The sequence below is a fragment of the Aythya ferina genome (genome assembly GCF_964211825.1).
Source record: "Aythya ferina genome assembly, chromosome: 1".
In the NCBI taxonomy this organism is placed as follows: domain Eukaryota; kingdom Metazoa; phylum Chordata; class Aves; order Anseriformes; family Anatidae; genus Aythya; species Aythya ferina.
The window spans coordinates 110826278-110853666 of NC_140296.1; the positions used below are offsets into that span (position 1 = coordinate 110826278).

The 27389-nt window shown below is 39.1% G+C and overlaps 1 protein-coding gene across 9 annotated transcripts in view; it reads left to right on the forward strand.

Annotated features, from left to right (window-relative positions):
• The window catches only part of POU2F1 (POU class 2 homeobox 1), a 117316-nt gene that overhangs the window by 17327 nt on the left and 72600 nt on the right, over positions 1-27389 (forward strand). The window lies entirely within an intron of this gene.

Below are 27389 nucleotides of genomic sequence, written 5' to 3' on the forward strand. Positions count from 1 at the left end.
TCTAATGATGGTCTTTATGATTAAGCTTGTGGGTTTGTATGGTTTTGCTTTTTCTAGACAAATCTCTTTTTTTGGGGGGAGGTAGGGGTAAGTGATGTGTTTACACCCTTCTTAATGTCTTGTGTCATGTTCTCACCTTGCTCACAGCACTGCAGCAGAAGCAAGCATGTGTGCGTGTTATGGTGGAGGAAAAAACTGGGGGAGAGGGGGAAGAAGCATGAAGATAGGGAAGTAAGCTATCAAAAAGTGTTTGCAAAAACTAAGGAAACGGGAGAAAGAGGAGCAGAAAAAGAACAGCTCTGGAGGAAAAGAATACTCCACATGCACTTCAGTCTGAGCAGCGCAGCATGTGGGTGATCTTCATGTCTATGCCAATGGTGTAGTAGGTATGAAGAGATACTTGCCTGGTTGTAATTGCAAAGTGTTGTTGGAGTAAATGCTTCTTGAGAGGAAAGTCTCTATGTGAAGAAGAAATCTTAGGATCGGTGGACTTGCTCTTTTTCATTCAATTACCTATTAATGCATGCATTTAAGAAGAGCAATTGGAGTGAGTGCAGTGTTTAAGTAAAGCAACCTCAAGATTTTAGGCAGAGACTGGTATTTTTTTTGGCTCTGAGTTTGTGGTATTTGCATTGGCTTCCACTTCTCATTTGTTAGCTTCTGAGATAGCATTGAATGTGTGGGAAAAAAAAGAGGGTGTTTACAATAAACACTTATCTTTCATTTGTAGACAGCAAACATTAATTATGGGGTGGGAATAATAAACAGGCAAGGTGGATATCTAGTCAGACTGGAAAGAAGTACCCTCGAAGGGTTCTCCATAAAAAGGTTGCCCACAGCCTGTACTGCAGAGATGACAGCAGTTAGGGGGACATGGTGGGGCTCTGAGAGGATTGCAGGGTTTCTTATGTGACTTCTAGGGACGATTTCAGCTCTGAGAATATGCAGAGCATTGTGCTTGTGGCCCATCTTTTTTGAGATAGGGGAATTCCCTTTGCCATGTTTTACTGGATGCATGTACATTATAGTAGTCCAGTACTTTGTTCTAGAACGAAATTAAGTCTAGAGTCTCCTCATCTCAACGGGTTGAACTCAGTGGTGTTGGGTTTTGAATTTGTGCAGGGTCTACACCAGGGAGGAAACACAGACCTGTTAAGAAGAACATGGATGTCTGATATTTTCAGTTGCAGAACCTGTGCCTGAGAAGCTGTGTTGAATTTATTTCCTTTTTATATTTAAAAAAGACAGCCTGAACACTTGATTGTTTAAATACTGGGATGATGTGCCACTGCAGAGGCGTTTTCTTTTCATACTGCTTTCATTCAATAAGATGCGCATTTTTTCTGGATAAATGAACTCATATTCAGTAGTGCAATTGATGAATTCTCTTCTTTTCTTCCTGCTGTAACACTGGCAAGCAGTTCAGTTCATCCAGGTGTCAGTGCCTTTAGTTGTGTGATCAGAATTTTCTAATGAGGGGAGGACCCTGCAAGAACTGGTTTCAAATCACTTTTCAAGTTCCAAAAAAGAAAAAAAGAAGCGGAGCCATCTTAAAATTAACAGCTGGAGTATTTTTTTTCTTTATGGCACTTCAAAAGGGAAAGAATAGAGTTTTTTTTGCTTGTATGAGTGAAAGCTTACACAGCTTTCCTCCCATTTTTCTCTGGTGCTCACCCCCCATCTTTACCATAGAAATGTAATTCCCCCTCTGACTTTCCTCTGAGGTTTGTTCTCTGTGACGCAAGCTTAGTTTGGTAGTCACAATTTGATTCTGTTCCTTTCAGTTTTGCTCACTTTTCCCATGTCTCACCTTATTTTTGGGAGCACTGCCACTGTTGATTAGTTTTAATGACCTTTTCAGCGAGATTCTTTGCTGTGTGTGTGTGTGAAGGCAAAGCAAGCTGAATGCAGAAATAAAACCATGCTTGGCGGCTGCAGGGTGCTTAGGACAGAGCAGTGCCTGCACAATAGCACTCCGCCCCAGCCCGTGGAGAAAAAGCTCAAGTGAGATCTGCATTGCTAGATCGCAATTCTTGTTTTGTTTTAGCAGTGGGGAGGAGAGTGATCGATCGCATTTAAATAATCATTTGAATGTTTTGTTGATGGCTCCTTTTTTTTATTTTTTTTCTGTGAAAATGTTGCTATTAGGAGTGTAGGGATTTTTTCCCCTCCTTTCTCCTTCCCCAAAACCCCAAGAAAGAAATGACAGCAGTTAACCATCCAGGCTTGCAGGATCATGGAATAAAAGCTCCCTATCTGAAGTGACTGGCTCCTGACCTTGCTCATTATCTCTGAGTCATGTCTGTTTTACGTAATATCTTGGAGAGAAAGAAGCAGTACCAGATCAGAACACCTGAACAAATCTGTTGCTTGAAATGCATTGTTTTCTCTCAAAAGTACGCAGAGGCTGTGTTTCCAGGTACGGGATAGTTGTATGGCATTCAGAATGAACTGGTGGGCATTAATGAGGTGCATTTGGACTGCGATGTTGGGATATGGTGCTTCCATTTGACAAGTCTGATTTTTACCTCGTGAGGCATTGAGTGGTTAAGGCAGGTGATGGACTAGATGTATGTATAACTATTTCACTAAATATAGTGCTCTCATGATGTGAACACATCAGTGCTGCTGCTCTACTTAACCGAGAGAGTAAAAAGTGTTTTGAAATGTGAATTGGGACAGGAAGCTACGTAATACCTCGTGTCACTTCCAGACAGACAGAAGTTCTCCTGACAAGGCTGGTCAGAGACAGATACCTGCTAGTGTTACAGAGACGCGATGACACAAGAAACCGTATGAGCCAGACTGCTCAGGGCACTGATGCATTTGTTTCTGCCCACTGGAAGTTTGGTGTGTAAAGTCTTATGACTTGAAAAGATAGTCCAAGTTTACAGTAATAAAAGCCTATTTTGTATTTATAGTGTCCTAGTGAGAAAGTTTTTTGCCCTTCCAAAGTCTCTGTAGGAATAGAGTCTGTAAATGCATTACAAATTGAGATTGTAAACTGACAGCACAGTGCAGAACTGCAGTTGAGTGCCAGAACTTAAATGTGTAGTAGAAACAGATTCTCATGCGCCTGTGCTGCAAAGTGGGGCATTTGGTATTTAAAACAGTAGTTGGAAACAGCCTTCCCTGGGTTTTAGGATGAAGGCAGTTAGATTGCCTTTCAATTGAGTAGCAATTCAAAGACACTCTCTACCTTCCTGAAGCCTTGAATGTGAGGTTAACTCTGGAAGAACATGCTCCTCTCAGTAGATGGGTCTGACCAATGTGGCAAACTGTAATTCAAGGTAAAACTGGATGGACACATATGGAGAAATGATAGGGCACTTGTGAGCTTCCTGAGAAGCAAGCTTGTGGTGCCTGCTGCTGTGTACCAAAGCTACCCCAACAGTTAATTCTCAAGTGCAAAGGAGAAGAAATGAATATTCTTTCTGAATTCGTGCAGCTTGATGGAGTGCCAGCCCTTCTGTAGAAATTGCTTGATGTTATAAAATAAATATTGTATTTAATGTGTTATTTAACGTCAACCAAGGGGAAATTATATCACAAGGTAATAAACTGTTCTTTTATAAGGTTGCTGTAGTTCTGATTACTTTCTTTGCAGAATGGGGAACCTGTCATTATAAAGCTTGGACAGCTTCAGCTTCCTTCAGCACTTGGAAACAAGCAGGTCTAATTCAGCAGCAACACTAAGTTCGCAGTTGCTTTTCACCTGAAAAAGATTATGTATATTCAGCTGTGATATTTCAAATCATTTTAATGACTTTACCAAAGTAACAGATGGTCTAGGAATGCTATTACAATTAATTAATAGTTAAAAACTTATTTTTGCATGGAGATCTTGGGGCTCTAGCATGCCTGGTCACCAGGATTCTGATGAAACGTGACAATAAATATGAGTGAAAGAATAAAAGCTGGTACTTGGATGAATAGGGATGGTTGGAAGTTTACTTTGTACCATTGTAGAATAGTACTAGCCATGGCGAGAGGTAGGATTTTCTTTTTCAAATCAGAAGTTTGGTGTGCTCGTGGAAATTTGCTGAAAGCCGGAAGGTTCAGCCTTTCAAAGTGGCACAATAAGCCAACGGTCTTGGCATTGTCTTCCTGCTTTCCAAGTCAGAGGCTTCAAGGTCTCTGAGCTTTGATCTTGGAGCCAGCGCCTGAGAGGCACTGCCTATTGCTGGAGTATTGCAGCTCTTGGCATCTAGCCATCATCACCAAATTTTAATTTTATTGTTGTTTAGGGATAATTTTGTCTCAACTGAAATTCCTTGAGGGGGTTTGTTTCATAAGCACGAGCAGGATTTTTTTTCCTTCTCCCTTGAACAAAATTCCACCCCGAGGTGTTGCTGTTTCTTGGCTCCATTAAGGTTGCATGCATTTACTTTGCGCATATTCAGCTACAGCTATTTCATATACATAGTGCAGTTGCTGTGTAAGGTTTTGGATATTGTTGGTAAGTGAGCTAGGAAGTGAGAAAACCAATTCAATGTGGTAAATACCAGGCTGTTAACTGGAAAGCAAAGAAATGTGATATGAAATATGTAATAAATTGAACAGTAATACTGTTTTGGCAACCAAATTGTGTGTTGACACAGCAAGAAAAAAATTAAGATACTAGGTTCCATAAGGCAAAACATAAAATGAAAAAATCTGGAAAGTAAAGATTGATTACCAAGTAAAATATTAGTATACTGCTGTTAAATATGATCATCTGAGTAGCTCCAGAGATCTGAGGCTAGAAATTCATAGGTTTTCACCAGTCTATACTGCCTCTAAATAGTCTTAAGCAGGTTTCCAGGTTGACATGTTCCTCAGCTTCTCTGGGTGCGGGGCTTTGGTTTGTTTTCACTTTTCCTAGTTAAAAACAGAAACAAACAAAAACCCACCCAAAACACCCCCACCTACCCACTCACACACACTTCTTTGTCTTGTTGGGTGCTTGAGGTTTTAATGTTTGGGAAGTATTTTGTGATCATTAGTTAAAATATACTAAATGAATATACAGTGATAGATAATGATTTTTTTTTTTCCCTTCTTCTCCCAGTATTTCAACTAACATTAAGTACTGCTTGAATAGGTAGTCCTTATCTTTTACTACTGGGACAGCGTTATTTTTAACTGCGTATGGCTCCATACAGAAAGGTATGTTCCTTTACTTTTCCTGCCAAAGAAATAGCAAGTGTCTTGAATTCAGTTTTTAGATTCTGATTTTTTTTTTCTGAATCTCCAGTCTGTTTTGTGTTATTCAGTATTCAATTTGTCATTTTCACGGAGCATTATTCAAGCTGCAATAACCCTTTGCAGCATTTGGCTTCTATTGCACTACCTGCTCAGCTTTCTGCTTTCTGATTGCTGTCAAATATCTGCATTATGATATTCAGTTAGCTTTTGATAGTTCTTTTTGGGTATTCTGGAGCTGATAGCACTTAGTAGTAACCCAGCACTGATGACAGGAATCTTTTGTTTTGAATTCTCAATAATAACTAGTAAAAATAGCAAAAGTATGGCTACCAAGAAAGCTTTGACTCTGTATTACGTCAGCTTCCTGAAAACGAAATGACATCCAGATAGCAAAGCTATTGTACCAGTGGGCTTTTTTGACTGAATTAGTAGTGAATGCTCTTAAAACTATCCTTCACTATTAACCTGAATCAGTTACTAAGACATGAGGATAGGTAAGTGAGGAGTCGCTAACAGTGCATCACAAAAAGTAATTAATCAGTTGTCAGGAGGACTTGGTGCACTCTTCCCAAGTGGCATTCATAGGCTGCCTGGTGTGAGCTGCAGCTTCTGTGAAGCAGCAGTCGCGTATCTGCGATATCTTAATCGGTTGCTGTTAAAATGAAGGTGATGTCAAATGTTCACTCTTGCCATTTCAGTACAGTAAGACAAGATTGAATAAATTGCTAGGAAATGAGTCAGTCTGTGTTTAAATACCCATTAGCGAATGGTGCACAAAGCCTTGCCATGAGCGAAGTTGTTCCCTCTACTCTAGTTTCTTTTTAGTCTCTTGGCCACTCTAAAATAAACACAAAGGGAGGTTTTAGATGCTGTGGAAGTTGCACCATGCCAAGACAAGAGGTAGAATGACTCTTCGTGTGATTATAAAGGAGGTATCAGGGAGATAAGAGTTCTCTTGGTACAAAAAAAAAAAAAAAAAAAAAAGGAAAGTGTTGTTATCAATACATGGTAAAACAATGTATAGTTTTTACAGTACCATTTAACTGCAGCTTCTGGATTACACCGAAGCCATAGGTCTCAAGGCTGCTGTTTTCATAAGCTTGATTTGACAGCTTGTGATAAGGACGAGATTCCTTGTTTTTGTGCTCTATCAGATTTGGAAAGCTTAAGTAAACTCCCTGGCTGAGTTTGAGACTACTTGACAGTCTGTCCTCTATATGTACGAAACCGTCCTTCAGTTGGGGGACAGAAGTGCTGTCTAATCCTGTGTTTCTATAAGCAGTAGTGTACCCAGCTCTGTCATTCAAACAGTAGCCTTTTTTTTCCAATGGCAGCAGTTGGTGTGAGAGATGGATGGAGAGGCCAAAAAAGGGAGGGTTTCCAGCCCACAAAACTTGAGTTTCTAGCCCTTATTGCATAGGAAGAACTGATACAGCGACTCTCCTCTGTTCTTCTGCTTCCTTCATGTCAGTAGCAAGTCTGTATGAGAATGGCTCTTAAAGAAGGAAACGCTGCCTAAGCAGCTTTTCTTACATGCACATTCTTCTGGAAAAGGTTGTGAAGATGGGAATAGCTGTTGGTGGTGTGTTGGGCCACACTGTTTTTATACTGACTTTTGAATGGACAAATCGTAGAAGAGATAAAGAAGCAATATGGTAAAGTATCTTTGGCATGAGAAGATATTTGGACTAATTGCTTCCAGTTTTCATTTCTGTAGGCACTAAAAAGTCTAGAGTCCTTTCTTTGGTATGACTGAGAAAGGATATCAGAAATGTTTAAAAGGAGATGAGAATTTAGAAGGCTCTTATGATCATGATGTGGATTATGTTTTTTTTTCCCTCCGTATATCTAGTATAGCCTTTAAGTCTGATGTATCTTAAACCCCAAATACCAGAGCAATTACCTGGTTTTGGTAGCAACGTTTCTGGAGACGTTCTTTGAAGTTTCCCTGAAGTATTCCCAGCGGATGCTCACAATTAAGAGAAGTAAATAGTTGGAGACAGAATACATAATCTACATAGTGACTTTGAGAATAGAAAGCCTCTAAGTAGAAAGGTGATTGCTGTGCACATCACAGGAGGAAGAAGACTCTGCAAGAGTTATTTATACAATATATGCATTCCCTTTCTGAAAGCGTATGCCTGGAAGCTGCACTAACAAAGTAAACAGATGAGATTTCTTTTTAACTTTAAAATAATAACACTGCTGCCTCCAGTCAGTGTCATGATGAATGACTTTTTTTTATGATCTGTATGCTGGATTAATGCAGTATGCTTTATTTGGGTTGCTTTATAAACTATTTTTTGATGACTGGTTCAAATATGGTATATGACTACTCTGCTTGTTGCCCTAAATGTTCAGTATTAGCTTTATTCTGGAAGTGCCTTTTCTTCAGAAGTTGTGATTAGCACCTTGTTCTCTAGTAACTTAGGATAAATCTGCTAAGGAATTAGTTTTTGACTGTTCTGCTGCTCAGTACCATCATGATATTAGATATTAGTTGTCTATAATGTTTTCTATCCATATACTTGAAACGTTCTTCATCCTACTTTTAGTCCCAACAACCAGATTTTAACAATCTCAGCTATTTGGTTTAAGGAAGAGGAAATGTTCTATGAGAATTGAAACATGAAACATATTACATAAAAGATCTTTTAAACTTTGTTTCCAGACCCCTGATTAACTTGCTTGAAATCAACCAAGATTTTAGAAATTTGACAAAAAAGCAGATGTATTTAGAAAATTTTCTGCAAGTTCCATGAAACTGAGTAAGGGGAGAAGAGGCATCCTAGGAGTGGAAGGCAGTATGATGGACTCATGACAGGCATTCAAGAGTTAACATTAATTAAAGCTGTCCTTAAAAACATTATATAAAGAAAAAATTCAGTTAAACATGATGTAATGAAGACTTAGAAGACAAATCAGTGTTCGCAGGATGACATGTTTAAGTCGGTCAAGACTGGATTTGTGTAGAATAAAAGTAATTCTAATGTGTTCATGTATAACTTGTTTTTAATATGGTAGGGGGATTCTCAGAAACAGAAGTCTCTGTAATCATTAATATATTTTCTTTGCCAGCTGAGAGAATCTTAAATGCTTTCCAGCATCAAGTCAGATACTTGCTACTGCAGTTCTCTTCAGGTATATGTAAGAGCTTTGGGTGATAAAGGTAAACTACCTTTTGCAAAGAAACAAATGTGGGAGCAAACTAGATCCTACAGAAGGCAACAGAAATTCTGGATTCAGTGCTTCTACTCTTCCCCAAAGTTTCTTTAGTTTTAGTCTCAAATATTTTAGATTTCTATAATTAGCATGCTGTAAATAACCTAGTGCTGTCTGCTTCATATGGGTGTAACACTGTCAGTATTCAAAGTGTTTTATAAATGTAATTAATACTCAGAGGCACTCCTGCTGCACAAAACAGATTTGATTTTTATCTTCAATTGCTTAAATTGCTCTTTAAGCTCTTCGATCTATTTTTGCTTCTACTTAGTATCCATAATCTGAAATACATTATCTAGCTTGTAAAGTTGACATAATAAGAACAGATTCTGCAACTCTGTGGTGGAATTTCCCCCCAAATTATTTTTTTTAAAGCAGAATGACTTCAGAAAACACAATTCTTAATTGTACAAAGCAAGCTGCTGATAAAGAAACAACATTTCTACCAGTTTTATTTCATGATGTTTCCCAGGTTACCTTATGGGTGGTGTAGTAGGCTATCAGTCATTTTAGACTTAAGTTCCACACATAAAGGAAAACCTACGAAAGTAGGAAGCCTCTTTCCTCTTTCCAGACAAAGGGGTAAAATACATGATCTTAAAAAAGGGACTTGGGGTTAAAAAAACCCTGAACTCTGCATGCGTTTTGGCTTAGTTCTTAAGTTTGATAACTGTCAAGGAATCTCTTATTTTTTGTACATCAGGCAAAACAGTTTTTTAGTAGATGCCTGATCTTGTGAGGAATTTGTGCAGGTTCTGAAGCGGTAACATGGATTCCTGCCTTTAAGGATAGAAATGGTGGCAACATGAGAGGGAATCTCTTAGAGCACAGACAGCTAAACTCCACTATGTCCGTGGCTGCTCTGGCAGTCTGCTAGAGCTGTACTTGTTTGTGAGTTAGTATATAAATGTGCATGTTTGTATAATTTGCATAGGCTAATTGCGCATTTGGATTTCGAAATAAGATTAGCATTGTGCAAGCTCATCAAAATACAAATCCTTAAAAAGTAGACACTTCATAGTGCTACTTGAAAAAAGAAAGAAAAAGGAGTGTAAGCTGTACCTGAACTCCAAATCTTTAAACTAATCCCACCTTTTTTTGTTCAGATGGAGAAGCGATCTGTTCTCAAATTAGAGTAGTGAAGTAACAAGAAGAGCATTATCAAGTAGGTACACTGCATTATGGATGCTACTTTCTGCACTCTGGAAATAGTGTTCTGTAGGTAGACATTTATGTTGTCAGAATATGTAAATCAGTAGGGAGACAGGGTAATTGTCAATAAGGGACAACTTAAGATCCCTATGCATTAGAGGTCTCTTATGGAATTAACTTAATGATTAACTATTAATAATTTATCGTGATATTGACACACGACTGTATGCTTTGCAATCTCATTTTATTAGAAATATTATTGGCAAGGATGTTCAGTATATACATCGCAGATAAAAATCCACAAAGGAATATCTAAATTGCATGCATGTAGTTGCTGCACAGTACTGAGGGGAGGTGGTGGTCTAGAGAGAACAAAAAAGATGCTTGAGAAAAGTGCAGTCTGCAGTTATGAATTATTTCATATAAGTATTGCCTATGGCATGGATATTTAAAGAGGGTGAAAAGCCGAATATATTACGAGCGCTAATATTAACTGCTGTTGGTGAGCTAGTGGAGCATGCTCAACCAATTTCAAGCGGAGGAGACCAAACTTGGAAGTCTGTCTCAGATGCACCCTGATGTTGTGTTTTGTTTGTTTTTTTTTTTTTTTTTGATAACTGAGTTCTAGCTGCTTTGTATTCTGAAGAATTAATGTGGTGATTCCTACTGTAAGTAACGATAAACCATTTGGGGGGAGCTGGTGCTTCGGAGCAGTTTGTGTGGAGAGGTCTTGCGTGTTCTGCTGGAGGGATGCAGGCGGTGTTTGGCTGTGAGCTCGCCCCGCAGATGGCGCTGGTTATTTTAATGCTCTCTCGCTGCTGTCCGAGCAGGAATCGCTGTGCTGGGAATTCTGATTGGGCTGTGTGTAAAATGTATGCTTTTCAGGTGACTACTGGAAGCCAGATGTTTTTTGATAAGATTTTGATAAATGTATTGGGATCCACTGAGAATAAGATTTAACATGAAAATAAATAAAAAGCACCCTGGGGAATAATTCTATTGTGTTTATATTCCTTAGTTCAGAGATTTATTTATTTATATATTTTTGTTCTGTTCCTTCCTTCTACCTCTCCTTAATAAGAGCGCTGGACAATTTATCCCCATGATGAAATTATATGAAATGTTTTCTGCCCTTTTTTGAATCCAAAACCTTCAGCAATGCATATAGCACAAGTGAATTTTCAAAGGAAAACTCTTTGAAGTCCTTTTTTCTTTTTTCTTTCTTTGTGTCTGTCTCCCCCTTTCTCCATATTTCCCCCCTCCTTCTCTCTGTCTGTCAAGTTCAAGAGCAGCTCAGATGCCATGAATTAAGTGAAGCACAAAAGGGGAAAAGGAGACCCTTTTGAAGAACAAAGGCCTCCCATTAGGCTGCCGTGTTCTTTCTCTGACCAAAATTGCTCCCTACATGGTTTTTATTGCTGTCCACATGCTTGGCACATAAGGTAAATACAGTAGGACCCTCGTTACCTCACACTCTCTCTTCCTCTTCCCTCTTCAATAAATGTTTTGTCTCTTTGATGTCCCTAGTAATTCTTATACTGATTGTTCCCACCCTCATAAAAGCCCCAGGGGTAGTCATGGTGGTGGATAGCATTAGATACTGTGTAAATGCTTCCAGAAAAGAAGACAAACTGCAGCCAAAGAATTTATTTCAGGTGGAAGAGAATGGGAAGGAAATACAGATGTTTTCTTTTCTTCTTAACATGTTGTCTCTGTGTCCCTGCTACACTTGCATATCTCATTGAAGTTCATAATTTCTTCCTTTTTATTTCAAAAAGGAACAAGAAAATAGGACTAAATCAGAGTTATGAGGAAATGCATGCCACAAGACTTTAAAGGTATAGAAATCTTTTCTTAAGCCTTCTTATTTTTCTGTATGATTTGGACAGCTATTTGTTCCAGAGTTTTGGTGAAAAGTACCAGCAAAGGTTCAGACCTGGACAGGTTTCAAATTTGAACTTAATCAAGTGACACTTAAAAATAGCATTGAAAAGTATCAAGCATATGCAAAAACTTTAACTAGTATAAAATGCTGTACCTTAAGCCTAAAACAGCCACTAGACTTTCTAGTACTTCAGTGACAAAATTTCCCAATAGTTCCTAAGGCACCTTTTGGGGAGCTGATTTTTTTTTCATTTTTCAAAAACTCTGCCATAAATAATTTGTATGGAATAGCATAATTCATGCCTAAGTTGTATGCTTTACTGTTTCCAGACAAGTATTTCCTGGAATTTGTAATTTATGTTCTCCCAACTTCTGCTTCTTCACAAATCATTTTCAAGGATATTTATTTGGTTTGAGATTTGTTTGCTTTCATCTCTTAATTCTGCATTTTCACTGACAAAGTATTTTTAGTAGTTTGTATAACACAGTTAAATACGCAATTGTTAAAACAAAATGCCATAGCATTTTTATTTTGTTTTTGGCACTGCCATTTAATGCTACTACCTTACCTCATGGAGTATATATATATATTCTGGTAATTCCAGACAAAATGTCAACAATGCCACTTAAAGAAGTAACAGTGACTTTGATTTATTTTGTAGATTACAAAGCAAGGAAAATCCACCTTGAAATCTGACTTTTCATGGCAAGTTTTTTTTTTTTCCCTGTTGGTCAAGTTGTGTAATAAACCTTGTAATAAGTTATATCAATTGTAATTAGTGAAACTTCTCTTCACTCTGCATGGGAGTAAGGTTTTATGCATCCACACAAGCACACAGCCCACATCCCTGCAAAGGAATTGAATTCACTTCCCTGTCCACTTGGAATTGGCCCATTTAGCTTTCTGCTGTGTGTGTGTGGAGAAATGAGGCTAGCACTTAATGTACTTGCAATAAATAATTGGCTTATTTTGATTCATATTTTATGCAAAATCCATAATTCAGGTGTTGTGGTAGAATACTGTGTAGCTAACAGTAGAATCTCCACTTGAGCAAAGTGTGGATGCGGTGATTAATGGCGGTGGCTGTAGCTGTCTGAAACTGGAAGATGAACCTTTGTTTTGTCTGTCTTCTCCCAGTTGCCGTGCACAATTTGTCACTAACTTAAAACCCCGTGTTCTCAAATTCCATCAGATTACATCATTTTTTTTCTGTAAGAACAAACAAAACACATGTGAAAAGCCAGCTTAATTGTTCTGATGGGAGGTCTGCTTCTCTACTGAATATTTAAACTCCAAAAGGGACCACTATGTGTCTTTAGTGATATGTCTGCAGGCCTATGGCCTGAATTTTATGAGTTTTATCTGGTTACTTCTGTACAAAACCCAGTAACACATAATGGAAGTAGGGACTTCGCCTGTTGAAGCCTTCTTGAAGCAAGTGATGAAATAACCTTCCTGAAATAAGTGATAAAATAACATACTATCAAGAGGCTTAATTTTAATTACTGAAAACAGGGTTCGTTAATTACACAAACTCAGAATTTTCAACTACAGTGTCCAGTGCCTTGAGATAGAACCTAACAGTGGAAAAGACTTCTATAGCTGTTCTTGAAATAAGCTGGATATTTTAAAGAAACAGTGATGTCTTCAGGAGGGTTTCGTGTCACCATATTGACACTTGCAAAACCAGATTTCAGCTGAGATCCCTGCATTAGCATCAAAAAGTACTGAATGTGACGTGGAGATGGGAATCTTTCAACCAACTGAAATACAGCTGTATCTCCTGTTGTGGAAGTTGGGACACAGGACTAGTGAATGTGTGGGTTTTCTGATAATAATTCAGGTGGATTTGAACCTAACACCATGCTCTGACTACTTCAAGAGAGATCCTACTCTTCTCTGCCACCAGTTGTGTACTTCTGCCTGTTCTGTTATCATCTGCTGCTGACCTGATAAGGCTGAAATGTATCCTCCAAGAAAAGAAGAATCTTATTCAGTCAGAGCAGCAATCTCTACTATCCTCTTGACAGCACGCGTTTCTGGAGTTGATAGGGAGCTGCAGAGATGGAGGGGGAAGAGGTTTATCTGGCAGCCCCCCATGCCTGAGCCAACGATGCCATCACAGGGTGCTGCAAGCAGGTGGCCATCCCATCACCGAGTGCCTTTCTAGCCTCCACGCTGTTTTCTTGTTTTTGACCTAAACTCCTGTAACTCCCGGAAAGAGACTTTTAAAAGAGGATTTGGGGTTATGTTCTTTTTACAAGGGCTGTGTTGACATTAAGATTGTCACTTTGCCGTTACATTTTCAAGATCTCAGCTTTCTTGCATGTCTGTGGTGTCCTGAATGCTCCTTAGTGCTAGTGCCAAGCTGCCATATGTGACTCAGCCCTACAGATTGAATGTTTGATACTGAGATTAAAAGGGCTTTCTATATCTATAACTCTCTCCCACAGTGTGAAAATGGAATTTATTTCTTTCGTGTTGGTGACATGAGAAGTTTCCCAGGTTTGTCTTCATTTTGAACTCTTAGTCATTCAGGAAAGGCTTGCTTATCACAGCTCTGAAATGTGAGGTTGGTAATTCTAGTCATTGAGATTCTCACGGGGTCAGTCCAGGATAAATGGTCCATTACATCATTTACTCCTTCCCAAAGGGCTAATATTTCTTATTAGATTCCTGGTAGAGCTTTGAAGCTGTATAACTACTCTCATTCTCATCATGCAAAATGTAAAATGTATTGAGTTAAAACAAATAAAATTTTCTGCTGCTTATTCCTTGGTTTGCAGACAACGATAAGCAATACTCCATGCACTGTGAACTGTAAGAAGCTTTCTGAATTCTCTGCCACTTCAGTGGACTCTTTTTTTTTTTACTAGTTTTTTTTTTACTAGTTATAATATGGAGATTTGTTTAACATGTTTATTCTAGTTAGCTCTTTTTTTTTTTTTTTCAGGCAGCAGCATGAAACAGGAACTTTTGAGAAGTTTGAGTTGCATGTTGGATTTTGAATGCTGAGTTAAACTTGACGAGTTTATTACTGCTCTGCTCTGTGTACCTTACAGTTGAGGTTTTCCTTGCTATGGGCAAGATAAAATGCGAAAATAATTAGAAATAGGTGTAGCAACAGTTCAGCCACGTTCAGTAGAGTACCCCTCTGGTGAATTTTTTGTGCTCTAGTGCTTTAGGAAAGGACTACCCATATGTTCTGCCATGATAGCATGGACTTCTTGCCTAAGCATTAGAAGCAAGGAGATTTTGGACTTGGCATACAAAAAGATTACCTTGTGGTAACCTGAAGGACATACGGTAACTGTCTGCGTACATTGCTTGGTCAACGTTGTTTTGACTGCGGTCTGCTTTCATGGAAGACAAAACTAGTCTGAGCTATTCTATGCAGCTGTAGGCACACAGCTGTTTAGCACAGGTTATTGACATACAATTTGTGATACTGGAGACCTGGCTTTCTTTTACATGCCATTCTCTATCAGATCAAAGGAATCATCTTGTGTGTGCTTCTGTCTCTGGAGTCATCAAGAATATTAAGACAGGTTCATCACCTTGACTTCTAGACATGGCAGTGCTGGCTTCTGTCCCTAGCTCTGGTGGCTTTTTTCCTCTGTGTGACTTTGGTCTTGCTGTTTTGCTATAGCGTCCTTTCCTCCTCCTTTTTATCCCTCACACATTTTTGTTGTTTAAAATGGAGACAGTGGCATCAAGTCCTGGAGCTTTTAGATGTAACTGAGAAAATTAGTCCTGACTTAATCTTGTCAGTTTGGGTTCTTTGTCTTTAGTCACTTGAATGTCTGTTCTCAACAGTTTTTGGCTGTTTTTCAGGTCTGAGGAGTCTCCAAACTAAAGTCAATGTATAATCAGCCATCTTAATTCAGATTACTGGTGTCAAATCCAGTGAGCTATATTTTGAAGATTGCATGTTTTGTTTTAAAGTGAAACCTAGTTGTTACTTCTCACCAATACAAAAACAACAAAACCCCAAACCAACTGTAATTTTTAATCTTTTATATTGATTTTCCTATCTACTCTCATTGACCCAGTCTAGGCTATTCTTGCTCTTACTGATCTATTTGATCTCACCATCATTCCACTTTCTGGTGCTGCACATCTGAATGTGGAAATTTTTAAAGACTTTATGCTCAGAACTATTTCTAGCTGATTTTCTCTGTTCTGGGATTGGAATCAAGCCATATATCTCTGTTTTAGATCATTGTCACTGCAGTATCTGAGAGCCTCATGATCTTTCCTCACAATATCCTGTGAGGCAGGAAGGATTTTTAGAGATAATAACTGAGGCACTAAGGGCAAGCCCATAAAGGTATTTAGATATAGCACTTCTCTCGTGTGGAATTACTTTGTTAAAAGTACCATCAGGATAAAATTGGTGCCTAATTATCTCCTGTGGATTTTCTCGTGACTTGTCCGCACGTTAGAAGTGGGGAGGTCTGAAACCAGGTCTCCTATGCCCGAAGTTAATATGGTGAGCATTATATTTCTTTCTTCATAGATCAGGATTTTCCAATTCTAGGAATATTAACCCTTCCATTAGAATTTTTTTGCTAAAAGCAGCAACAGGAGTGAAGAAGGCCATGAAACCTATGTTCTGATCAGATCTGTTCATTTTTCTGCTTACCGTGACAGCAGTCTATACAGAGAAGATAGGACTACTGTCATAATCTTAACTCCTTTAAGTTAGATCCTTTCTTCTGTCTGTGTATCTACCTGTCTAAACCTCATTTTAGTCCCTGGAAAGTCTGTTGCACTGTTTTTTGGATGTGTGTGTAGTGATTAAAACTTGGAGAGATCAGTTCTCAACAGAAGGTTTTTGATGTGGAGCACTTCTTAAAGTGTAGTCCTAACCTGTCACCTAGAGAGATGTAAGCTGTCTCCACTTAGCAGTTCTCTGATTTACTTTGAGAGAAGATGCCCCAACCTCAGCTTTCTCCCTTGATTTCTTTTCTGAAATATTTATATGAGGATATACTGTAATGCTGTGTTGAAGTAACTTTGACTATTTGTGGTGAGGTCAGGGGTATTGTATAGATGGCTTGTGCTTTGGAGTTGCTGCCTGGAATTTGTGGTCTGTAAGAAAGCACTGGGTCTTCCTCATCAGTTTCTGGGCATAGTACCCGCACTGGAAGAGGGTAGTCCAGCAAAACGCAGTTTTACATTGAGGCCATGTGGGTACTTCTGGTATCACAGAATGGCTGTGGTTGACAGGGACCTCTGAAGATGACCTAGTCCAACCCCGTGCTGAGCAGGATCACCTAGAGCACGTTGCACAGGATGGCATCCAGGAGGGTTTTGAGTATCTCCAGAGAAGAAGACTCTGCAACCTCTCTGGACATATCTGTACCTGGATAGTTTAATTAACATAATGAATTGTTATTTCAAAGAGATCTACATTTCCTGCTGTGTATTAACATACAATGCAAGAAAGTAGAAAGGAAATGAAGCTGTCGTGCTTGTGGCTGCTTATCGACTGTTGTTTGTAAGCGCTCAGCTCTCCAAGGGAGGCATGGGCACGGCCCAACAGTTCCTTTCCCCAGAAGATGTAATTTTCTCAGCTGGGAGAACACAGGTTTCCTAAACAGAGAACCACTGCTGACAACCCACTTTAAAAATAGAAATTACAGTTAGTGAGTAAAAACCCCTGTCTTCTGGCTCACCGGTGTGCACTGAACACTTGCGTGATCCGAGATACTGAGAAGTAGTGCTCGTGGTTGTGCTCACCATTAGGAGCAATGCGTGCAGCCCTTCCAAGAGGCCATTCTGCTTTTTCCTTTGCATGTCTGGTAGCCACAGTGCTGCTTTGCTTTGTCTCAGCTCAGAAAATTGCTGCTGCTGTCGGCTGCATGGGTTTGTTCTGCGAACGCAGGCTGGAAGTCTCAGGAGGAGAGCAAGGCTCGCAGTTCTAATCTCTCCTTGTGTTGCCTCTGGTCAGGCAGTGGATTGTTTTTCTGGTTTTGTTCCTCCGGGTGGCATCTGTCTTCAGGAAAAATTTCCTTACAGCAAAGCGTAGACTGATGCTGAACTGTGGGTGTCTCAGTATTGCTGTTTCTGACTGCTAGGCTGAATTAATTATGTGAGCAGTTATAATGTAGGTGCTTGAGATGTTTGTGGCTGTGCGAAATGGAAGGGCTGCTCTTAAATTAACTTTTTCCCTTCCTCTGCAGTCATTTATTTTTTGTTTCCTTGTTTTTACTTTTTTAACTTTTTTTTTCTTCTGAATAATAACATTTTATATTTCAAATGTATAAAATTGTTTCTGTGTCACTTGGGATACCTCTTGTATCTGCTAATGCCTTTTGTGATCTTTTTGTCAATATTAGAAGTGTTTCATGTGCCTACACAGCACTTCACTTCAGTCTTCAAAGCTTTACCTCACTGTGACTTTCTAGTTGGATATTTTTGTTATAAACTAATCAACTGTTTCTTTCTTGTTCAGAATGATACATTTTAACTCTGTAAGTGTTTTGGTATTTCTAGAAGGTTTGTCTTAAGTTCCTGTTTTAAAGGACTGAGAAACACTTATTTAAAAGATTAGGTTGAAACTCCTTGATGCACAAAATTAAAAATGTGAACAATATAGCCATACACAGCCAGATGTTGCAAGATCAGCACAAACCTGACAAAGCCTAGAAGGGATTCTGCTCTCACTAGGTAAAGACTTGAACAAATACATGCGACTCGCAGTGCTCCCAAAGGCCAAAAGAAATGAATTCTCTCAAATCAGAGTGTGATTTCTCTGGAAAAGTTTGCTCCACTGAGAACACCTTCTCAGCATCTCCAGGGACTTAAAACCATAAAGGTCTTTGGTTTAAAGCAAGCTGGAGTTTGCACAGGGCACGGGTGGAGAAAAAATTAATCCAATGAAGACTGCAGAGCCATGGGTATTTTGTTTCTTGGAGAAAACGTGCATATCTGGTTGTGTTCTGTGCTAGCAGAGGTATCTTTTTTTTTTTTTTTTTTTTTGCTGAAATGTACTGGTGGTAGTAGTAAAGGGAGAGCTTTAAATGCTCACTTTTTTATTGTTTAATTTTAAGAAATCAAGGTTTTCTGGGCTGGAATAGTGACGTATGCCATTTATACCTGTAAAACTTATGTTATTCATAGTAAAAAAGACCCAACTCATGCAACTTCAAAAAATCTTCCAATATAACAAGTATTTATTATACCGTGTTTATATTGCTTTGCCTGAAGTAAGCTGCTCAGCAATTTTACTAGGCAGTGGCAGAGCAAAATTAACAGGTCTTCAGGTAGTCAGAACCTATGTAGGTATTAAGCAAGAAACTTAAAATGTTCCCTTTTTGCTCATAGGGAAATGAGGATTAGTGGCACAGATTAAAAGTATGCTGTGTACAAATGGGCTAAATGCTATTAACATAACATATGCTACTTAGTGTTCACTGGTGTGTAAAACATTGCATAATGTATATATACGATATGAAATGTCATGTAGCCTGTTGTCCTCATAGGTGGTAACAACAGTATTTTTTCAGGTGGAGAAAGTTGAACAGAGCCAAACCGTTGTGAGGCAGATACTTACAGCATTACTGGGACAGCTTTACCCCCTCTGCTCCTGCTACGTTTGTTTATGCAAGCTGTACTGGAGTCCAGGCTTTTTGGAAACGTGTGTGTTGAAGTTGCAGACATTGTTTCTTCAAATGTGTTTTGAGCTTGTTTGATGTGCTTAGAAGTTCAAAGTGGCTGCGCTGCTTTAAAATTAAAATGTTTTTTTTCTTGTGTTTCAGCATGTGCTATTTAAAAAGGTGTGTTGCTCCAAGTAACAGATGGCAGCTCTCTTATTCTCTGAGAGAATTTCCTGAGGAGGAACCTGGAAAAACACTGCTTGTGGAACTTTCCTCCTTCATGGGGAAAGGTGGAGAAGTAGTGAGGAATGGAAGTGAGAACTTGAAAATAGTTATCTTCCTGTCTATTTAAACTACTTTTCAGGTCACCAGAGCTGTGAAGTCAACTGCTGTGCCCAGTGGATTTTGATTAAATATAGGTATAGCATTTCCCTTTGTGCAAAGTTGGATCTCTGAGGCTTGTCCTCCTAGAGCACGTAATGTTTCAGTCCTGATTTCAAACATTTGCATTCTTTGCATCTACTTTGAGACCTAGACATCTTTTCTTGCACCTTAACATGGGTTTACAGTGCATTTATGATGCAAACAAGGTAGATATAAGAGTGGCTTGTCCCACAAATTGAGGGTGAGTGGTTATGGAATACGCAGTGTGTTTATAGAGTGGGAGAGAACAAAATGAGATTTAAGATCAGAGTGATTATGCCTTTACGTAGCTTCCAGGTGGCGAGGAAAAATGATGTATTGACAAGAGATTTTTTTATGTGGGAGTATATTTTTGTTAACCTGTTTACAAGCTCTAATTTAAATATGATACTGAAAGCTTGTGTAAGCTTTATTAAACCTCACTTTGACAGGATTTATTTTTTTTTGCAGAGTATCTTTAAGCCTGGCTTCCAAAGAAAGCTGGGATCAGCAGTCAACACGATCAAATCTTTTCTCTTACACCTTTTTCCATCACTTGTCCACTTGCTTACATATGACAGGGGCGTGGATGTCTCAAGGAGGCAACTGGTTTCTAAAGCACTTTGTAGTAGGTGGTCAGACAGAAGAAATTCTGCTAATGCTCCAAAGAAGGAAAAGAATTCAGTACTAATGGAGGTCTCATCAATTATCAGAACATTAATGCAGAGAAGTCGTCTTTTATAAACACGCTTATTGCAGGAAAAGCTCATGAAATCAGAACCTCATCCTTAATCTATAGTGAGTATTTATAGAACGTGCCCTTCGGGTAGACAACTCTTCTGTATGGTGAACTGTACAGTTACTTTCAACCTGGATCAATTCTTTAATCCTGCTCCTGGGAGGCAATACAAGCAATCACACGGGCACAACCGAGGGAGTAGAGCAGGGGTGGAAGCAAATGCAAGGGCATGGAATGTGTTGCAGGAGACACAGTTGCCAAAAGAAACGCTTGCCAAAAAGATTGCTTCTCTGCCACATGGGTTCTTGTTCTGGGGTGATGCGGATTTAAACTTTTCTGGAAATGAGGACACGTAGAACAGCTTTTTTGTAGGTGGAGTCCCTGATGTACCAAAAGGGACAAGCTCTTACTTTAGTCATAATCTGGTTGGAGAGAAAACTGCAAGAGGCAAGTACTTTAGAAAAGAACCTTTGCTAGTTTGATTGCCCGCTGAATTACATTGATACTGCCTGTGTTTTCTTAACGCTTCTGTCTTGCATCGTTTTGAGGGGGAAAAGCTTTGTATAACTTGAGCAAAATATGAGAACGATATTTAGCCACCTATATTTTCTTGAAGGCTTTATTTCTGTTAAAGTGCAAATAGACTGAGAGTTTAAGGAAAACCCTGAAGCTGAGCAGTGCTGTGTCAGCTTTTTTAGCTTTCTCCTTTAGAATATTATATGTATCAGATCTTGGTTCAACCCAAGACAAATATTTCTATGGCTTGGGCTCTGTCATCTTGTTCCTCATTACCAGGGTGGGAAGTAGAAACAACACAGAAGAAGGAGGAGTTTCAGGATGTCTTTTCACTCTCCATCAGTAGAAAGAGTTGACAGAACTCAACCTTGTGTGTTTTTTTCTTTTGCAGTCAGAGCAGTATATCAACTGATCTTGAGCATGCTTATCTTTCAGCTGTTGATCAATACCATCTAACTAGTAATTCTAAGAGATGAACACTGCTTCAACTGTCCTGAGTCAGTGTTGATAAAATGTCTTGATGTGGCTGTGGCTTTCTCTTGGCGCTGTTCGATGTATTAGTTTTTGCATGTTGCCTTGTAGGTGAAGAAAGCTCAGAACATAAGAGTGCAAGTGTGTTTTGCAGTGTGAGACTTGAGGTGATCACAGTCCAGTGCTTTAGCTTGAGAGGAAAGCTAACTTTACAATGTACTGCTGTTAGTGTACCAAAGAAGGTAGCAATTGGCTACCAGCAGCACCTGCTCTGAACTATGGATGTGTGATGGTGACTCCTATGTATATCCATTTACAACATCATTCTTTACAGACCTTACAGTATAACCATACGCTGCTGTTTCAGAAGGAGGAGTCTATGTACTGAATCGTGGTTCTACACATAGTTAAGTCAACATACTGTGCCTCCAGTGTGAGGGCAGAGGTAGAGCCACCATGTTGGGACTGGAGGAAGGAAAGAAGAGGAGAACCTTCTGTTCCAGTAGTGGATACTGTTAGATTGAATTCATTATGATATCTAAATGTAATGTGAGGCTGTGATTTAAACAACAACTCAAACCAAACTAGACTTCTGTTCAGTCCCACCCTCAGTAGCATTTGCTCCAATGCACTTGTGTTAACACCAGAGTCATCCAGGTTAGGGGGCTGAGTAGGTAGAAATTGTTTTTCAGGAGGGTTAAGCTTCTGCTGTCCAGTTCTCTGAACTCATGAAACTTGTCATAAAACTTGCTAACTGGGGGGTGTCGGTTGAGTGCTGGTATCACGCTGAACAAGATATGACCAGGGAAAGAGGGGGATGCAACTGCAGCTTTGTCAATTTAGGTTGTTTCTGCTGCCACACCAATAAAATGCTTCAGGTACTTCTGCATTCACATAAATTATGTAGATGAGATAATTGACAGCCATAACTCTATCAAGCGGGAAATATTACATGAGTCAGAATAAGGCGGTGTTTCTTCAGTCCTCAGGAAGAGTGAGCTACAGTGGGAATAATCAGGAGTTGGTGAAAAATATGAATCAACAAAAGAGATAAAGGAGGCTCTAATGGATAGAAGGTACTTGACTGGGGCTTCTGGGAGTCAATATGAGATGTTGTGCTTGGTGTGTTCCTGGCAATCACGTTCCCATGGTGATAGGAAAGCACTCAGTTATCTGCCTCTTGTGCCGGACTTGTATTGGACAGATGGAAATCAAAATACAGATCTTATACTTCTTGCATAATTAACATTTGCATCTCACTGCTGTGAGATGTAACTGAGGCCAAAAGATTAACAGGATCAGGAAAGAAAGGGGATTATTCATTTACAGTACATTATGTTAGGTTAAATGAAAGCTTTGTAAAGCCTTTGTAAAGAATTGAAAAACCATTATACAACAGGGAACAAATAACATGCTAACTAAAGGGGATTAGGAAGAAACTTCTCTGATAAGTAGGCTATTCCATGGGTGTCCACTGTGAGGTTTCTTGCACCTAGTATTTATCAGGCAAGTTTTAAGGTAGGTGAACCATCTCTCTGCAACAGGTTCTTATGACTGTTTAAACAGATTTTACCTGTTGATTTGAATGTTAATGTGTAGCTGGAAAGACGGCTTAAGGAAGCAAAGTTTAAATTTTGCTATGCACAAGATCTCTTTCCAGATGAGAGAGCCTCTGGAGAAAGTACAGGGTCTGCTGTAATCAAAGTGGAACCAGAAACCTGACAAAGAAATAGCAAGGATGATTACTTGCAGCAGGGGTGTATGATGAAAATTGTAAGTGAGGAGGAGCACATGAAAGGCAAAATCAATGCTGGGGAGGTCGGTGCTGTTAACATTATCACTTAGAGAATTTTAACAGCACAGCTAAAATAGCAGGTGCATGACTTAGAAGTGAACGTACCTCTCATTTCATGTGTGGTTATCTTAAAAGATTACTAAAAATCTCTATTAAAAAACAATAAGGTGAGCTACTCGGCAATAAAATGTGATGTGCGTGTTTCTGTAGTTGGGCAGGACAAAAAAAATTTTAGTAGTCAAACTGATGATTTATTACAAAGGTAGGACAAATCAGTTGTAAGCTGAAGTAATGCTGTAAGGTTCCAACTTGCACCATGAAGTAAAATTTAAAAGAGAAATTGCAAGGGACACTGTTCAAAGGAGCTTTCAGACCGTGGAGCCTGGCTGTTGACTATTGCAGCCAAGCAGTCTGAGATATGCAGAACTCAGTGAAATATGCAAATACTGATGGCTGATATTTTTAATAATGTAAAAATAAGGGAAATCAAGAATAAGTTCAGAGATGCTGGCTCATTTAAGGTGTCCATCTCCTACCTGGTACATACTTAACATCAACAGGACTTGCATGATGGTCAATTGCCCGTACGCTGCTATTTAAAGGGATGCTATAGATTAAAAATAACAATAATTCAATGAAAAATAAAATATGGTAAGTTCTTTAAATGGCTCCCTTCCCCTTTTCCCATGGATGAGGTAGAGCAGTCCAGCTAGGTGTTTGGTCTTCAGTTACCTTTCTGGTGGTTTGGGAGATGAAGTCCCAGCTACAGCTTCATCAGTCTGCTACCTGCTGCCCTGTGGAAGCAGCAGCCTGTGTTTTCTCTCCAAAGTGGTCATGTCCTGGTTGGCAAATAAGGAGGACAGGCGTGGTTTGGAATACGTTGTCTGATGCGGTCATACAGAATTACAATGTCTGCCTTTCTTGAGCTATCAGAATACAAGTGCATAAAGAATTGTTTAGAATAATACCCTAATCTGCTTTTCCTGCTTGTATTGAGTAAGCTGATAAAGCTCAAGCAATGCCAGTAAATGCCTCTGTTGCAGAATTTACATATAACCCTCAGTTGGGTGTCACTGATAAAGGATGAATATTTCTGCAGATAGGATTTCATGAGGCAAAGTGAACCACCACAGCAGCTTGCTGTTGAAAGGAGCAGCACTTCTCCCCCTGCCTCCAAACACCAGAACAACCCAACCAAACCAACCAAAACCAAGTTGGAGGACAAAAAAAAAAAAAAAAAAAAAAAAGATATAGGCTTCTTATTTCCCCCCCCCACTGGTGGTAGTGAGCTGTTAGGTTGACTGACCAGCCTGTGGAGCTGCGGTCTGCAGGCACTTGCTGAAACGTGCGAGGGTGAGCCTGCATTATACCTCAGATAGCTGGCAATTTGCAGACTTCCAAACCTGTTTTCTGAAGAGATTTTTCCCCCCTCTCCCCATTAAACTTGCTGATTGGAGCTGGCATGACTGAAAACTACCGTGTTTGCTGATAAGGAAAAGGTTGTACAGGTTCTTAACTCTGTAACATCAGGGTCATGAGTGAGAATGCAGGCTTTGAGTGTTGTTGGATACCTACCTGCTTCTGAGTGGCCTTAAGTGTTTCCTAAAAATGGAGATAAAATGCTGTTCTCAAAGTAAATGAATACAGAAAGAGAGGGGGGAATGTTTCAGGCTATATCTGAGCTGGATTTCTAAAATCTGCAGCATGAGTCAGTTTGCATTTAGTAATTTACAGTGACTGGAAGGAAATCTCTCTAATTTGTTGATCTTACATTTCAGTAAATCTAAAATTGTCGAGGAAGCTGCAGAGAGGTGGTGGGAAAAACGAGTGGGTCAATAATGTGAAAAATGTGCAGGTTCATTTCAAAGACTAGAAGCCAGTTGCACTTACTTGAGAGACTAGATTATTTTTATTGATCAAAAATTATCTCATGTCAATATATATGATTTTTCTGGGGTAGGAGAGAAGGTCTTGTCAGATGAATTTGCTGTAAGCTTTTTCATTCCTTGTTAAGATTAAAGCTTTGTTTTGTAATTATATTGATAAAATACAGTCTTTTATAATACATTTGATTTAGAATGGCTTGCTGTATTGATTAACAAATTAAAGTGATACAAAATCAATAGGAACACGTACTAAAAGGATTAAGGACAGGATAACTGAAAAATCCAATGTAGTTGTTAATGGAGAGTCAGAATCTACTAGCTATGTCTTTTTCTTGGGTAAGTACTCTTCTGTATCTGCCAGTGATCAGGAAGAAATATGGAAACGGTCAAGTTTTTCAGAGGATTCAAATGCCACTGGGTGGAGTTCCAGATATCAGATCAGTTACTAAAATGGGATCTAAGATTCACCAGTCTTTCTGGGAAACAAACCAGGTATTTTAATTTAGCCTCAATAGTGCTCGCAAAACGTACAGTGGAAGACATGTAGATTCCACTTCCGGAAAAGCCTGTGCTCTGAAGCATGTGGACTCTAAATATGAATTGAATTGTGATAAATTACAATTTGGGAATGTTTAGACTGGTATACCACCACTTAGGTTGGTAATAGGAGATTTGTAGTACTAGAAAAGTTGCTAGCAAAAGAAAGATGCTTTTGAGAAGAGTTGTGTTGTGTTCAGAGTTAAATTCAGTTTGATAAGCTGTTCTAAAATTCAGAATCTTTGATTAACCCAAGTTAGAGCAAGCAACGTGCTCACAATATGTAAGGGGACTTCAGTTTAAGGAAGCCTCATTAACCAGCCGAAGGTGTATGACAAGACCCAGTTGCTGGAAGCTGATTCTGGGTGATTTTAGTCTTGACATGTGCCTTTTATTTATATATTAAAAAAAAAAAAAAAAAAAAGGTGGGGGGGGGCCTCAAGTTTGTAGCTGAAGCTAAGAAAATGGAGCTCCATCTCTTGGAGTGTTATACCGAGGGTACGCTATCGTTCGTATAATTCCTATCACCTGGTAGTTGAGGCCTGAGTTAGACAGGAGAGCTTAATGTTTCAAAAATGTTGTGCTTGTCTCCAAGACTTTTCAGAAGTGAAAGCCTTCAGTCCACCCTCTTGCCTTTTCCAGAACTGCATCTACCCCCTCACCTGACTTGTTTATAAGTGCCGATCTGGCTAAGTGACACTGTAATCACACATAGGCAATTTCACTGCAAGTTTATCCTCACCATGCATCAACTTTCACAAATAGAAACTTGCGGCAGAGATAAGAGCTGTAGAGAACAGAATCAATGTGTGCTTAAATATTTTGTGGTTTTGAGATTTCCAAAACCTGCCTCTTCATTGTAGAAAAGATACATCTGAGTCAGATTGTGTATTTGTGTGTGTGCATACCTGTAACTTCATTTGGAGTGTCTTCTCCTTAACACCTGACATTAAATACTTTTGTTATACCAGTATTAACTGGTACTGTATTTTTTTAAAATGCCATTTCTGTTTCCAGTGCAGAATCTATTGAGTTTTCACATTCGCAAATTCCAGACTCTGCCATCTTTAAGCCCATCTCAGTTCTCTCTGTAAAATGTATATGCCTGTTGTTTGCATTACAGACCAAAAGACTTCAGGTTTTAATTCTTTGCCTTTTATTAATCTAAGATGGACTGTTAACAATAATACGGTGTTTGGTTCTAGAAGTGCAAACTGTGCCAGGCCTATATGGGAATAGAAATACAAATCACACCCCTAGTGAATCATGATTTCTTTCAGTTGAGTGGGCTTGCAGTCATTTTTAACACTAAATGGCATGTTTCACTTGCTCAGTGGTTGTACCCTGTTAAAGCTTTGTGTGTTTCCCTGGTCATTTTAATGCCACCAGCTCAGCTGTTCCTTTGAAGTGCTGCTGATTAGTCTGAAAAGAAATTTGGAAGGGAATGCAGAAAGGGTAGAGAAGGAAAACTCAAACTACTTAAGCAAATGAGCTTAAGCTTTCAGGTTTGATGGATGAAGGATAGTTCCCACAGGTGAAGTAACAGGTGAAGTTCATAGCTTTAGAGTGCTTTATGTATGTTGATGGATGAATGAATAAAATGTGTACCCTGGAAGTTAGCTATACATTAAACTGTTTCTGTTTGCTTATTTCCCTTTTACACATAAATGCCTGATCTTATATAAGATGGCTAGCATAACAGTGGCCCCTCATATGTTTACAAGCTGAATGTTCCTGGGTGAGCTTGCCTTTATCTTCTTGAAAAAGAGAGATCTCTTGTAGACAGAGGGTTAAACAAGGTACAAGGACAGGCGTTCTGAGAAGTCAGCACAAACGGAACTGACTGATATTGAGTCTATTTCTATCAACAGCCTACTCTTCAGAAATAAATAAGCATCATGTTGTTATTTTTATATTTAGCCAGATTTTCTAAGGAAAGAGAGGCTTGTGTCATTTCTGTCCAACTGTTTCTTTCAGCTCTCCCTCAAGGAAT